We start from the raw sequence: 12,938 nt of genomic DNA on the forward strand, positions 1-12,938 counted from the left end.
CCCCACTCTCCTGCTGGTAATAGCTCACCTTACCTGATCGCTCTCCTGACAGTGTGTATGGTAACACCCATTGTTTCATGTTCTCTGTGTATATAAAATCTCCCCATTGTATTTTCCACTACATGCATCCCATGAAGTGAGCTGTAGCTCACAAAAGCTTATGCTCAGATAAATTTGTTAGTCTCTAAGGTTCCACAGGTACTCCTTTTCTTTTTGCCGATATGGACTAACATAGCTGCTACTCTGATAGCTGAAGCTGCGTAACTTAGATCGATCTGCCCCCAGAGCGTAGACCATGGTTAAGTTTTCCCACAGATCACTAGGAAAAACTTTCCATCAATAAAGCCCCAACTTGAGTGTGTGACTCAAGAGGACCTGACCAAGGCTTTGTGAAATCATATCACAGCAAACAGAGGCTGCCCAACCTCCCAGCTCCCGGAAATCCCTTTGCCGAAATGTATCCCCTTATGTGCTTTATACAGCAAACATCAAGCCTGTAAGCTTCTTTTCCAAGCCAAGAAAAGTTTAGAAAGGGTCACACTGGAGAGCACAGTCACTGAACGGTTCCTAAAAGGGTCATATTACCCAGAATATCCTACAGGGACAAACTGTTCTTCTGATCTGGTTTCCTACTTCTTCAGGCATCAAGGGAGGTGTGGGGAGGGGGAGGGGTGGATGTGTGTTTTGTGAAACATCTTCAGTGTCTAAATGAACATTCACACTCATCCTTCAAAGGTAATTAAATTTGCTGAACATTCAGGCCTTTCCACTTAAGGTACCAAAGACTCACCGAAGGTTGATTTTTAACCTGATAACCAGCAATGCTAAAGCCACTCTCTCACTGAACCATTGTGCAAACCTTAACAGTCCAGCTCAATCCAGAGCCTCCCTTTCTCTGTCTAGGATCTGCAAGTGCTACAGAGGCAGCCTGCTGAGACTCTCCAAAGTAAAGGGCAGTTTTGCATCACTCAGCTGTGACTCCACCAATTGATTGAGGGAGAGGCAAATGATTACTTTGGAAAGGGAGTTCCACCTGACCCTCCCACAGCTTGGAAGCAATGATGCATGGATGAGAGTAGGGAGATTGAAGTAAGGAGGGTTGGGGAGAAGAGATTTTCAAGGCCTTGTGCTAGATGCAGCTTTTTTTATGAAGAGAAAATTCCTGCCCTTTAGAGTTCACAACCTAAACAGACAAGGCAGACAAAGCTTTGTGGGGAAGGGATATGACACAAAAGCAAACTGAACACTGGGATGGTTTGTGAACATCACATTAGTGCCAGGATTTTAAATTTTCTGGGTAGGATTTTGCTGGGATGGATTTAGCTAAAGAGAGACCAAGCAAGAGAGAACGGACACTGGAGTGGGGAGCTAGACAGAGTGAAGCTGAAGTGAAGAGACTCTGAGTTGGAGCAAACACCTAATCAGCACAGGGGAGAGAACATCCAGAGTAGAAACTAGCAAAAGCAGTTGGACGCTGATGACATCATCAGTGTCTGAATGTTCCTCTCCAGTTGCTCCCATTCATGATCACATAGACCAACTCCCCCACCCATCTTGGAATGTACAATGCTCCCATGGGAAGAGGAGAAATTGGTTACATCAAAGTTCTTTGTGTATTTTTAGCTTCTTTTAATGTAATTTAACAGCTGGAAGCAAAGGAGAGCCAGCACCATGTGACCAGCCAGCTCTCTACAAACCACCAGTAAGTGTTCTGCAGGCCACCAGTAGTTTACTGATGTGCAGTAAACCTAGCGTAATGAGGCCCCTCGGCCTCAAGGTGCTACTGAAACAGTGGGAAATAATTATATATTCTGAGATCTTTTTAGATTGTGGAAGAGCAGGGAAGCAGAAGCAGCACCATCACTAAAGACATTTAAAACTAGGCTGGACAAAGCACAAGTAAACATTCTGCAGGGAGCAAGTCTGAGTTAGCAGGAGAAAGCACTAGATAACCCAAGAGACCAGATAACCTTTTTTCAATGAACTATATTAATTTCCTACCTTTCCTTCTTCAAACTCACTTCTTCCTGAAATTCAGAGACTCGGCACTCCCCATGTAGGAACTGGCTAGTAACCACACTCACTATTGAGCCAACCCCTGTGTATTATGCAGAGCAAAGGATTCAATGCACTGGGTATTTAAGCAGCGTAGGAATGTCTCTCCTGGGAGGAGGTAGTGCAGAATGTACCATCCATCAGTCTCCAAAGTGACATGTTGCTGGGAGAGCCAAGCAATCTCCCTACCACAACATATCTGTATTTGGGACCATGGAGAAGGGAAAGTAAATACAATTATGCATCAAAGGAGAGGTCAGGCTGCCTACAGAGCCTCCAAGAGCACTGTTCTAGGGCCTTGGTAGAGCTGCAAAACAGTGGTTGCTTAGTTACAGCTGTTCCAAGCTCTGAGTAACTTACAAATTCCCCTTGTGGAGGCATGCTAGCTTCCAAACCGCCTCCTGTTGTCTTCTCCCATTCCTACCTCTCAGCACACGGCTGAACATCTACCCACACGCTCCCCCACCTTCAGAAACTTATATCAGACCTGTCTTAATCCTTACAGGCATCAGCACTCCTCCCCCTCCACAACCAGCCAGTCAGGTTGGCACACACTTCTGCTCTTCTTCACCCCCACATAACACTGGTCCCATTCCCCCTTATAACTAACACACCCCCTTACTTCTGCCAACAGTGTCCTCTCCCAACATGACCACATCCCACCAGCTCAGCGATTGGGGATGGGAAGGCAGTAAGATAAGACACGTAGAGCCGCGTTCAATCCCCAGCTTCTGCCACTGAGTCACGGTGTGATGTTGGGACCTTTTCTGCCTCACTTTCCCCTGATCTGTATCCATTTTCTGGGAGACAACGATCTCTACCTCTATAAAATGCTTCGAGATCTACAGATGAAAAAAGTGCTATATACATAAATTATACTAGAAAACAATTCAATACTTCACTGGACAGTGGCTTAAATTAGTGGTTCTCAACCTATCCAGACTACTGTACTCCTTTCAGGAGTTTGAAACCCAAACGCTGCTGCCTGGGGCTGAAGCGTGTAACTTAGCTTTGCAGGACCCTCTGTAGCATCAGGCCCCAGGCAATTGCTCTACTTGACACCCCTTAATTCTGGCCCCGCACTTGCAACCCCCCAAACCCATCCCATGACCCCCAGGTTGAGGAACTCTGATCTAGATGAGTGGCTGTACCCCCTAGAAGATCTGTGTACCCTGAGGGGTATGCATACCCCTGGTCGAGAATCACTGGCTTAAATTAAGGCATATTCCCATTAGGAAGAATTGTGCAATGAAAAAGAACAGCAGAAAAAGGTATTCCTGAATGTACATGACGTGACTACTTTAAATGGAAGCACATTTTAAAATACACACCAGAATACAAGACACTCCCATTCCCTTTTTACACCCCTGCCCCGCACCAATGTTCTGTCTCGTGTCATGTCCTTCCTTGTCCATTTTAGTTTGTAAGCTCTTTGAGGCAGGAATCACGTCTGCTGTCTGAGAAGGATCAGGCATACCTACGATGCTGTATAAATAACAGGCATGAGGATTTTAAAAGTGCCTACGTGATTTAGGCAATGTGAAAGTCAATGGAATGCGTATTCCTAAGGGTGCTTCTACACTGCAAAAAAAAGAGGCACAGCAGCAAGTCTCAGAGCCCAGTCAACTGACTCAGGCTCACAGGGCTCATGCTACAAGGTTAAAAGCAGCAATGTAGATCTTCTTGCCTGGGCTAGAACCTGGGCTCTGAAACCCGCGGAAGGTATCAGAGTCTAGGCGCCAACCCAAGTGATAACATCTACATTGCTGTTTTCAGCCCCCTAGCATGAGCCTTGTAAGCCTGAGTCAGTTGACCCGGGCTGGGATTCACAGGCAATTGGGGAGGTTTTTTGGGGTTTTTTTTTTTGCAGTGTAGATGTATCCTTAGTGACTTACGTGCTTTGAAAAGCCCGCCCTAGATCAATAATAGGTCTAAATACACAGACATTAGGTTCTATTTGACTTTACATTAATATCTAGATTCAAGACAAATGTTTATTAGTTACTATAATTGTAAGTAGCACAGCAACTTATTCCAAGAAAATGCATTTATCAGAAGAAGAGGAACATGTGTTAACCCAAATTCACAGCAGCTGTTTCTAGGAAAGCAACACTGTATTTCAAGCTTATGTCCTGTTTCCATTGGTGATTTTACTGTGTTTGCTATCTAATTTACTTCTGTTGATTTATCAGTCCAAGTGTCCTGCCACAGGGTTGTGTTACACAGTCAGTTATGAGCTGGTATAAACCTCCCGCCTCTGGAAAAGCATGTATGCTAAAGCTAGTCTCGCAACTTTCCCCATTCACCACAGTCCCCCTCTCAAGAAGCTAGGTCCTCAACTTAGACTTCTGGGCAGAATAACATCAAAGTCATCTGATGCTGGCAAGAGCTTTTTTTTTTTTTTAAATAAATCATGCTGCTTTATATATTTTCTCTCCAAGATAAATAATTAACAGGGGAAGAACAATCTTACTTACAATCTTAGTGCACTTCAGGCAGCGTAAACCACAAGGCCACACTTGAAAGGCTGCCCCAAATATTTCAAACTCAACACACACTGGAAGAGACACATGGGTCACACACAACACTGGGATCCAGGATTTCCCAAGTTTTATATAGGACTCTCCATAGGCTTGGGCAACTCTCACAACATCCGCATCTTAGCTTCCCTTCTATAACAAGAGGACAATACCAACCTCCCAAGGGCATCATGAGGCTTTATTAAGTGCTTTGAAGATAAAGAGCACTGTGTAAGAGATAATACATATTTCTGGACAAATGAAATCTCAGACAGGCAACAACAGAGCCAACAGGCTTCCCTATCACACTCTGCTGAACGCCAGGTGGGGATGTGGCACTGATATAGGTATGGCCTGGGTTATCAGATAGTCGCCCTTGCTAATGCTGCAGGTGGTCTCCCTGGCACTAAGGGACAGGAGGAGAATTCCTGACCCCTAGCTGCACATTGCCCATTTAATTGTTTTACTGTAGTCACATGTGCTGTTTGGGAGTCAACCTGCAGGGTGTTTGCCCACAGCTGTGCAAACTGCTTTTGTGCAAGAAAGAGTTGCAGGTGGCGATACGGAGAGACAAAGATCAGGAAAGGACAGAGCTATTCACAGCCAAACAACCTCAACTAGACTAAAATAATGTTAAGGGGAGGTTGCTCCCCTCCCCCGGACTATTCCAAGAATCTCCATTACAAGGAGAGTTTGCTTAGATACCACAGCTCATGGGATGCATAAGCCACCCAACTCTTTGGCCCCCTAATAAGAGAACCAGCTCAGCTCTAGCATCTAGACCCAGAGGCTTCACACTCGTTCTCAGCCAGGAAAAGAAGCAGTGTCCACTCATGGCCAAGAACAGCTAAAATGGGCACAAAGGATGGAGGACTGCTCAGGAAAGAGTGTGGTTGCTCTACACGAGGGTGGGGGAGTCTTTGGGTCAATTGTAACCCTGTGGCCCCTTTTAGTGAAGGCGGAAAGGGGACTCAGGGGACATTCAGAGGCATAGGAGAAATATAAGAACTGTCATACTGGGTCAGATTAGTCGGCCATCTAGCACACTATCCTGTCTCTGACAGTGGGCAGTACCAGAGCTTCAAGCAGAGTGTGCAGAACAAGGCAGTTGGAGTGATCCATCCGGTCTTCCCCTCACAGCTGGGGTTTAGGGTCGCCCCAAGAAATGGGCAGCATCCCTGACCATCTTGGCTAATAGCCATCGATGGACTGATCCTCCATGAACTTATCTAGTTCTTTTCTGAACCCAGTTATCCTTTGGACCATAACATCCCATGGCAATGAGTTCCACAGGTTAACCGGATGTGTGGAAAAACTACTTCCTCTTGTTTGTATTAAACCTGCTGCCTATTAATTTCACTGGGGAACCCTGGTGTTTGTATTGTGGGAATGGGTAAACAACACTTCTGTAATCACTTTTCCCAAACCATTTATGATGTATAGATCTCCCTCATATCCCCTCCCACCCCCTTACCATCTCTTTTCTAAGCTGAACAACCCTAATCTTTTTAGTCTCTCCTCGTACAGGAGGAGGATGAGCGGGGAAATAACGAGGAAATGTTTTAAAGAAGGACGACGGGGAGATGGGGGTGGAGAGAAGTATGTAACAAAGAGAAAAGGAAAAGGTCAGTCATGGTAAGTGTGCTAGCCTGGGATGTGAGAGCTCAACCTCTGCTCCACCACAGACTTCCTGTGCAACCTCGATTTAGTCACGTAGGGCTGGTCTACACTGGAAAATTAGATCAACCCAGCAACATCACTCATAGGTGTGAGAAATCCACACTTGAGAGATATAATTAAGCTGATCTAAGTCCCCACGTAGGCAGCGCTAGGTCAACAGAAGAATTGTTCCATGGACCTAGCTACCACCTCTTGGGGAGGTAGATTTAATACAGCGACAAAGAATCCACAGTTGCAGCGCTGCAGCTGTAGCATTTTAAGTATGGACATAGTCTAAGTGTCTCTGTGCTCCCATTCTCCATCTGTACAATGGGGGTAATAGCACTGCCCTATCTCACAGGGGTGCGGTGAAGATCAACAGAAAGACTGTGAGGTACTCAGACACCATGGTGATGGATGCCATATAAATACTTCAGACAGAATAAAACAAAAGGAGAGAAACTGCAGGCAAGAAAGTTTTTCTATTATAAATTAAGTTCCCTTGTTATCACATACATATGGGGTCGCTGCATTAGGTATATTACAATTCCCTTTGGCATTTTTGTTCTGTTCTGCTCTTAGTATAAACAGTAGCAGGCAATCCTAAATCCTGTCAGAGTGTACAAAGCCCTTAAAATTGTAGTTAACAGGTAGTAGGGTGACCAGATGTCCTGATTTTATAGAGACAGTCCTGGTTTTTGGGTCTCTCTTATATAGGCTCCTGTTACCCTCCACCCCCGTACCAATTTTTCATACTTGCTGTCCGGTCACCCTAACTGGTAGCCCATTTCAAAAATTATATTCAATACCTCATCTTCTCTGAGGCAGGAGTTCCCCAGGTGGGTTTTAGCTAGTGACATTTATGAACCCATGAGTAACGTCAGTCACTTGAACAAGGCAAGTCATTGCATCAGAATCTCTGACTCTCAACACTTCAACAAACAGCACTTCAAGCTATAGAAGACAAAACCTGTGAAGCTTCTGGAGATGGACTTGGGAGAGCCAGAGGAGAAGCCTGCCTTCCTGTATTATTAGTGTGCTTGCAAAACTACACTTGGAAAGTAGATTGCTCATCTGTGTACCTAGGGCCAAATACTTCCCTAGTGTAACACAACCAGGTTCTGTGGAGGCTCACCATTGATAAATTTAGCCCCGGTCTTCATTTTAGGCCCATCCATAAATGTAACAAAGACAGGAGTCATCCTAAAATAAAGTCTTAGCAACATGCTGAAATGAAAACTTGAAGATGCAAGTTTCGGCAGAGATTTAAGATTCTTGATCCAGAGCTGGCTGTGGTGCATTCCAGGTTACATACTATCTAGGTACAGATAACTATGTCTTCCACTTTTCCCTATACAGCTCCCAGGCCTCTCCTGGGCCCTTAAGACAATGAACAAACAGCAAGCCACCATTTCATACTGCTTCTATTGACTGGAGCAGAAATTATATTTAGAGCGCTTTGAATGCAATCAGTCAATCCATTGGAGGTTCCTACTTTAGAACTGCAGGTTTCCTCCAAACGTGTGGGCTCACTTTTGGGACACAAAAGAGGAATGAATGCAATTTTCTATACCAATTCCTCACAGGAGTGCTAAAGTGGTGGTAACTTTTCTTTCTGCATATTTACCTCAACTTGATAGTCTGGGCTCGGTATCTCTGGATGGTGACCTGAAGCATCTAAGCTGGGTCTCTACAGTTATAGTTACTGTTCGGGAAGACTAATCACAAAGACTTCATCTAGGATTGTGGAGAACTGTAACCATAGGAAGCTGCTCTAGGTTACATCTCTATCTCACAAGTTATGTGACTTATTCAGTAAGGAGATGGAAGCAGCTGTGCAGGAGCTCAGGAAAGAGAAACCAAAATCAGGAATCTCCTAGCCAATAGCCTTGTTTGTTCCCTGATGATGTATAATGAATTCCTGAAAGGTTCCCCTCACCACCATTCCTCAGAGAGAGAGGGAGAGCGAGCATGTTTTTGCTTGCTTTTTACTTTTAAAGCATGAGTGACATCAAATCTCACCTGAAGCACTTGCATGAGAGGAAAGTGATCAGGAACAGCCAGCATGGATTCACCAAGGGAATGTCATGCCTGACTAATCTAATTGCCTTTTATGATGAGATTACTGGTTCTGTGGATGAAGGGAAAGCAGTGGATGTATTGTTTCTTGACTTTAGCAAAGCTTTTGACACGGTCTCCCACAGTATTCTTGTCAGCAAGTTAAGGAAGTATGGGCTGGATGAATGCACTATAAGGTGGGTAGAAAGCTGGCTAGATTGTCGGGCTCAACGGGTAGTGATCAATGGCTCCATGTCTAGTTGGCAGCCGGTGTCAAGTGGAGTGCCCCAGGGGTCGGTCCTGGGGCCGGTTTTGTTCAATATCTTCATAAATGATCTGGAGGATGGTATAGATTGCACTCTCAGCAAATTTGCGGATGATACTAAACTGGGAGGAGTGGTAGATACGCTGGAGGGGATGGATAGGATACAGAAGGACCTAGACAAATTGGAGGATTGGGCCAAAAGAAATCTGATGAGGTTCAATAAGGATAAGTGCAGGGTCCTGCACTTAGGACAGAAGAATCCAATGCACCGCTACAGACTAGGGGCCGAATGGCTAGGCAGCAGTTCTGCGGCAAAGGACCTAGGGGTGAAAGTGGATGAGAAGCTGGATATGAGTCAGCAGTGTGCCCTTGTTGCCAAGAAGGCCAATGGCATTTTGGGATGTATAAGTAGGGGCACAGCGAGCAGATCGAGGGACGTGATCGTTCCCCTCTATTCGACATTGGTGAGGCCTCATCTGGAGTACTGTGTCCAGTTTTGGGTCCCACACTACAAGAAGGATGTGGATAAATTGGAGAGAGTACAGCGAAGGGCAACAAAAATGATTAGGGGTCTAGAACACATGACTTATGAGGAGAGGCTGAAGGAGCTGGGATTGTTTAGTCTGCAGAAGAGAAGAATGAGGGGGGATTTGATAGCTGCTTTCAACTACCTGAAAGGGGGTTCCAAAGAGGATGGCTCTAGACTGTTCTCAATGGTAGCAGATGACAGAACGAGGAGTAATGGTCTCAAGTTGCAGGGGGGGAGGTTTAGATTGGATATTAGGAAAAACTTTTTCACTATGAGGGTGGTGAAACACTGGAATGCGTTACCTAGGGAGGTGGTAGAATCTCCTTCCTTAGAGGTTTTTAAGGTCAGGCTTGACAAAGCCCTGGCTGGGATGATTTAACTGGGAATTGGTCCTGCTTCGAGCAGGGGGTTGGATTAGATGACCTTCTGGGGTCCCTTCCAACCCTGATATTCTATGATTCCCCATTTTTAATAGAAGTCTCCTTGGAGGACCAGAGAAACTGTGCAGAAGCTTTCAGAAGGCCTCAATTTAAAGGGATGGAGTTACTGAATCTTTCACCAACATTTATTTTCTTCCCCATTTGTCAGATGCTTGAGTTAAATAGCGGTATCAAAAACGAAGTATGGTTAACAATGCCTTCCCCATTCAGTTTCTCAGTTTCACTCTCTAGGTATTTGTTGTACCTAGGGCTGTTGATTATCGCAGTTAACACATGCCATTAACTAAAAAAAAAAAAATTGTGATTAAAAAATTAATCAGGATTAATTGCAGTTTTAATTGCACTGTTAAACAACAGAATACCAATTGAAATTTATTAAATATTTTGGATGTTTTTCTACATTTTCATATATATTGTATTCTGTGTTGTAATTGAAATCAAAGTGTGTATTATTTTATTACAAATATTTGTACTGTAAAAATAAAATAGTATTTTTCAAATCACCTCATACAAATACTGTAGTGAAATCTCTTTGTCATGAAAGTGCAACTTACCAATGTAGTTTTTGTTACATAACTGCATTCAAAAACAAAACAATGTAAAACTTCAGAACCTACAAGTCCAATCGCTAAGACTAACAAGTTTGTTTTCATTTATAGGAAATAATGCTGCCCTCTTCTTTTTTATAATGTCACCAGAAAGTGAGAACAGGCATATTCTATAGTATTTCCTGACTCAAGGCCTCGTGCATTTGGAATTTAGGATTTGATCGTGTATTATTCATTTCTTGAACTCCAATTAAGAACACATTTTCCTAAAGGGAACTCCACACTTCAAATAAATATATGTACTGATGCCAAGTTAAAGGCAATATTCTAAAGGTAAAAGCTAAACAAAAACATAATTAGGGCTGTCGATTAATCGCAGTTAACTCACGCAATTAACTAAAAAGATTAATCGCGATTAATCGCACTGTTAAAACAATATAATACCAATTAAAATTTATTAAATATTTTTGGATGTTTTTCTACATTTTCAAATATATTGATGTTTATTACAACACAGAATACAAAGTGTACAGTGCTCACTTCATATTTATTTTACAAATATTTGCATTGTAAAAATGATAAAAAATAGTATTTTTCAATTCACCTCATACAAGTACTGTAGTGCAATCTCTTTATTGTGAAAGTATCAAAAAAATCTACATTTTTAAGTTACATAACTGCACTCAAAAACAAAACAATGTAAAACTTTAGAGCCTACAAGTCCACTCAGTCCTACTTCTTGTTCAGCCAATTGCTAAGACAAACAAGTTTGTTCACATTTACAGGAGATACTGCTGCCCTCTTCTTATTTACAATGTCACTAGGAAGTGAGAACACATATTTGCATGGCACTTTTGTAGCTGGCACTGCAAGGTATTTACGTGCCAGATATGCTAAACCAGAGGTGGGCAAACTAGAGCCCACGGGCCACATCTGGCCCACGGGATCGTCCTGCCTGACCTTTGAGCTCCCGGCCGGTGAGGCTAGCCCCTGGCCCCTCCCCTGCTTTCCCCCCTCCCCCGGAGCCTCAGCTCGCCATACAGCCAGCACTCCGGGCGGCGGGGCTGCGAGCTCCTGCCGGGCAGCGCAGCGGCGTGGCTGGCTTGGCTGCAAGTCCTGGTGCTCTGAGTGGCATGATAAGGGGACAGGGAGTGGTTGGATAGGCGTGGGAGTCCCAGGGGGCCTGTCAGGGGGCAGGGTGGGGACAGGGGTCAGGGCAGTCAGGGAGCAGGAAGGGTTGGATAGGGAGTGGGGTCCATGGGGGACCGTTAGGGGAGGAGGTCCCAGGAGGGAGTGGTCAGGGGACAAGGAGCAGGGGGGGTTGGATGGGTCGGGAGTTCCAAGGAGGGCAGTCAGGGGGTGGGAATTGGGATGGGGTGAGGGCCAGGCTGTTTGGGGAGGCACGGCCTTCCCTACCTGGCTTTCCATACAATTTCGGCGATGTGGCCCTTGGGCCAAAAAGTTTGCCCACCCCTGTGCTAAAAACATTCATATGCCCCTTCATGCTTCAGCTACCATTCCAGAGGACATGCTTCCATGCTGATGATGCTCATTAAAAAAATAATGCATTAATTAAATTCATGACTGAACTCCTTGGGGGAGAACTGTATGTCTCCTGTTCTGTTTTACCTACATTCTGCCATATATTTCATGTTATAGCAGTCTCGGATGATGACCCAGCATGTTATTTGTTTTAAGAACGCTTTCACAGCAGATTTGACAAAACGCAAAGAAGGTACCAATATGAGATTTCTAAGGATAGATTCAGCACTCAACTCAAGGTTTAAGAATCTGAAATGCCTTCCAAAATCCAAGAGGGATGAGGTGTGGAGCATGCTTTCAGATGTCTTAAAACAGCAACACGCCGATGCTGAAACTACAGAACCCAAACCACCAAAAGAGAAAAATCCACCTTCTGCTTGTGACATCTGACTCAGATGATGAAAATGAACATGCATCAGTCTGCTCTGCTTTGGATCATTATCGAGCAGAACCAGTCATCAGCATGGATGTATGTCTTCTGGAATGGTGGTTGAAGCATGAAGGGACATATAAATATTTAGCACATCGGGCATGTAAATATCTTGCAATGCCGGCTACAGCAGTGCCATGCGAACACCTGTTCTCACTTTCAGGTGACATTGTAAACAATATGTGGGTAGCATTATCTCCTGCAAATTGTAACCAAATTTGTTTGTCTAAGCAATTGGCTGAAGTAGGACTGAATGGACTTGTAAGTTCTAAAGTTTTACATTCAGAAATAAAACAATGCAGTTATTGTTTGTACATAATTCTACATCTGTAAATTCAGCTTTCATGATGAAGAGATTGCACTACAGTACTTGTATTAGGTGAACTGAAATATACTATTTCTTTTGTTTTTTACAGTGTATATATTTGTAATAAAAAATATAAAGTGAGCACTGTACACATTGTATTCTGTGTTGTAACTGAAATCAACATATTTGAAAATGTAGAAAACATCCAAAAATATTTAAACAAATGGTATTCTATTATCGTTTAATCGCGCAGTTAATTTTTTTAATCGCTTGACAGTCCTACATATAATCAAAGGTAGGGATTCCTTATGTCTCCTAGCCACCTAAGACCCAGATATATTACAGAAGCCCAAAACGACTATACCATTAGATTACCACCACTGCATGCTCTCTACAGCTTTTAAACCTTACCACTCAATAATCTGAGGGTAAGATGTACTCTTCTATTCGCTGAACCTTGCTGCACATAAGAAACAGTATCTGGTTTCCACTTCATATGCAAGATATGACTCATCTCAAAGGGAAACAAAAATACCCACTCATTAAATAAAAACACACAAACACAAATATTTCCAGCATGAGTATT

At 43.7% G+C, this 12,938-nt stretch overlaps 1 protein-coding gene across 2 annotated transcripts in view; it reads right to left on the minus strand.

Moving 5' to 3' along the window:
• The window catches only part of MXI1 (MAX interactor 1, dimerization protein), a 93,016-nt gene that overhangs the window by 35,330 nt on the left and 44,748 nt on the right, over positions 1-12,938 (minus strand). The window lies entirely within an intron of this gene.

Source organism: Eretmochelys imbricata, chromosome 7 (assembly GCF_965152235.1).
Source record: "Eretmochelys imbricata isolate rEreImb1 chromosome 7, rEreImb1.hap1, whole genome shotgun sequence".
NCBI lineage: Eukaryota > Metazoa > Chordata > Testudines > Cheloniidae > Eretmochelys > Eretmochelys imbricata.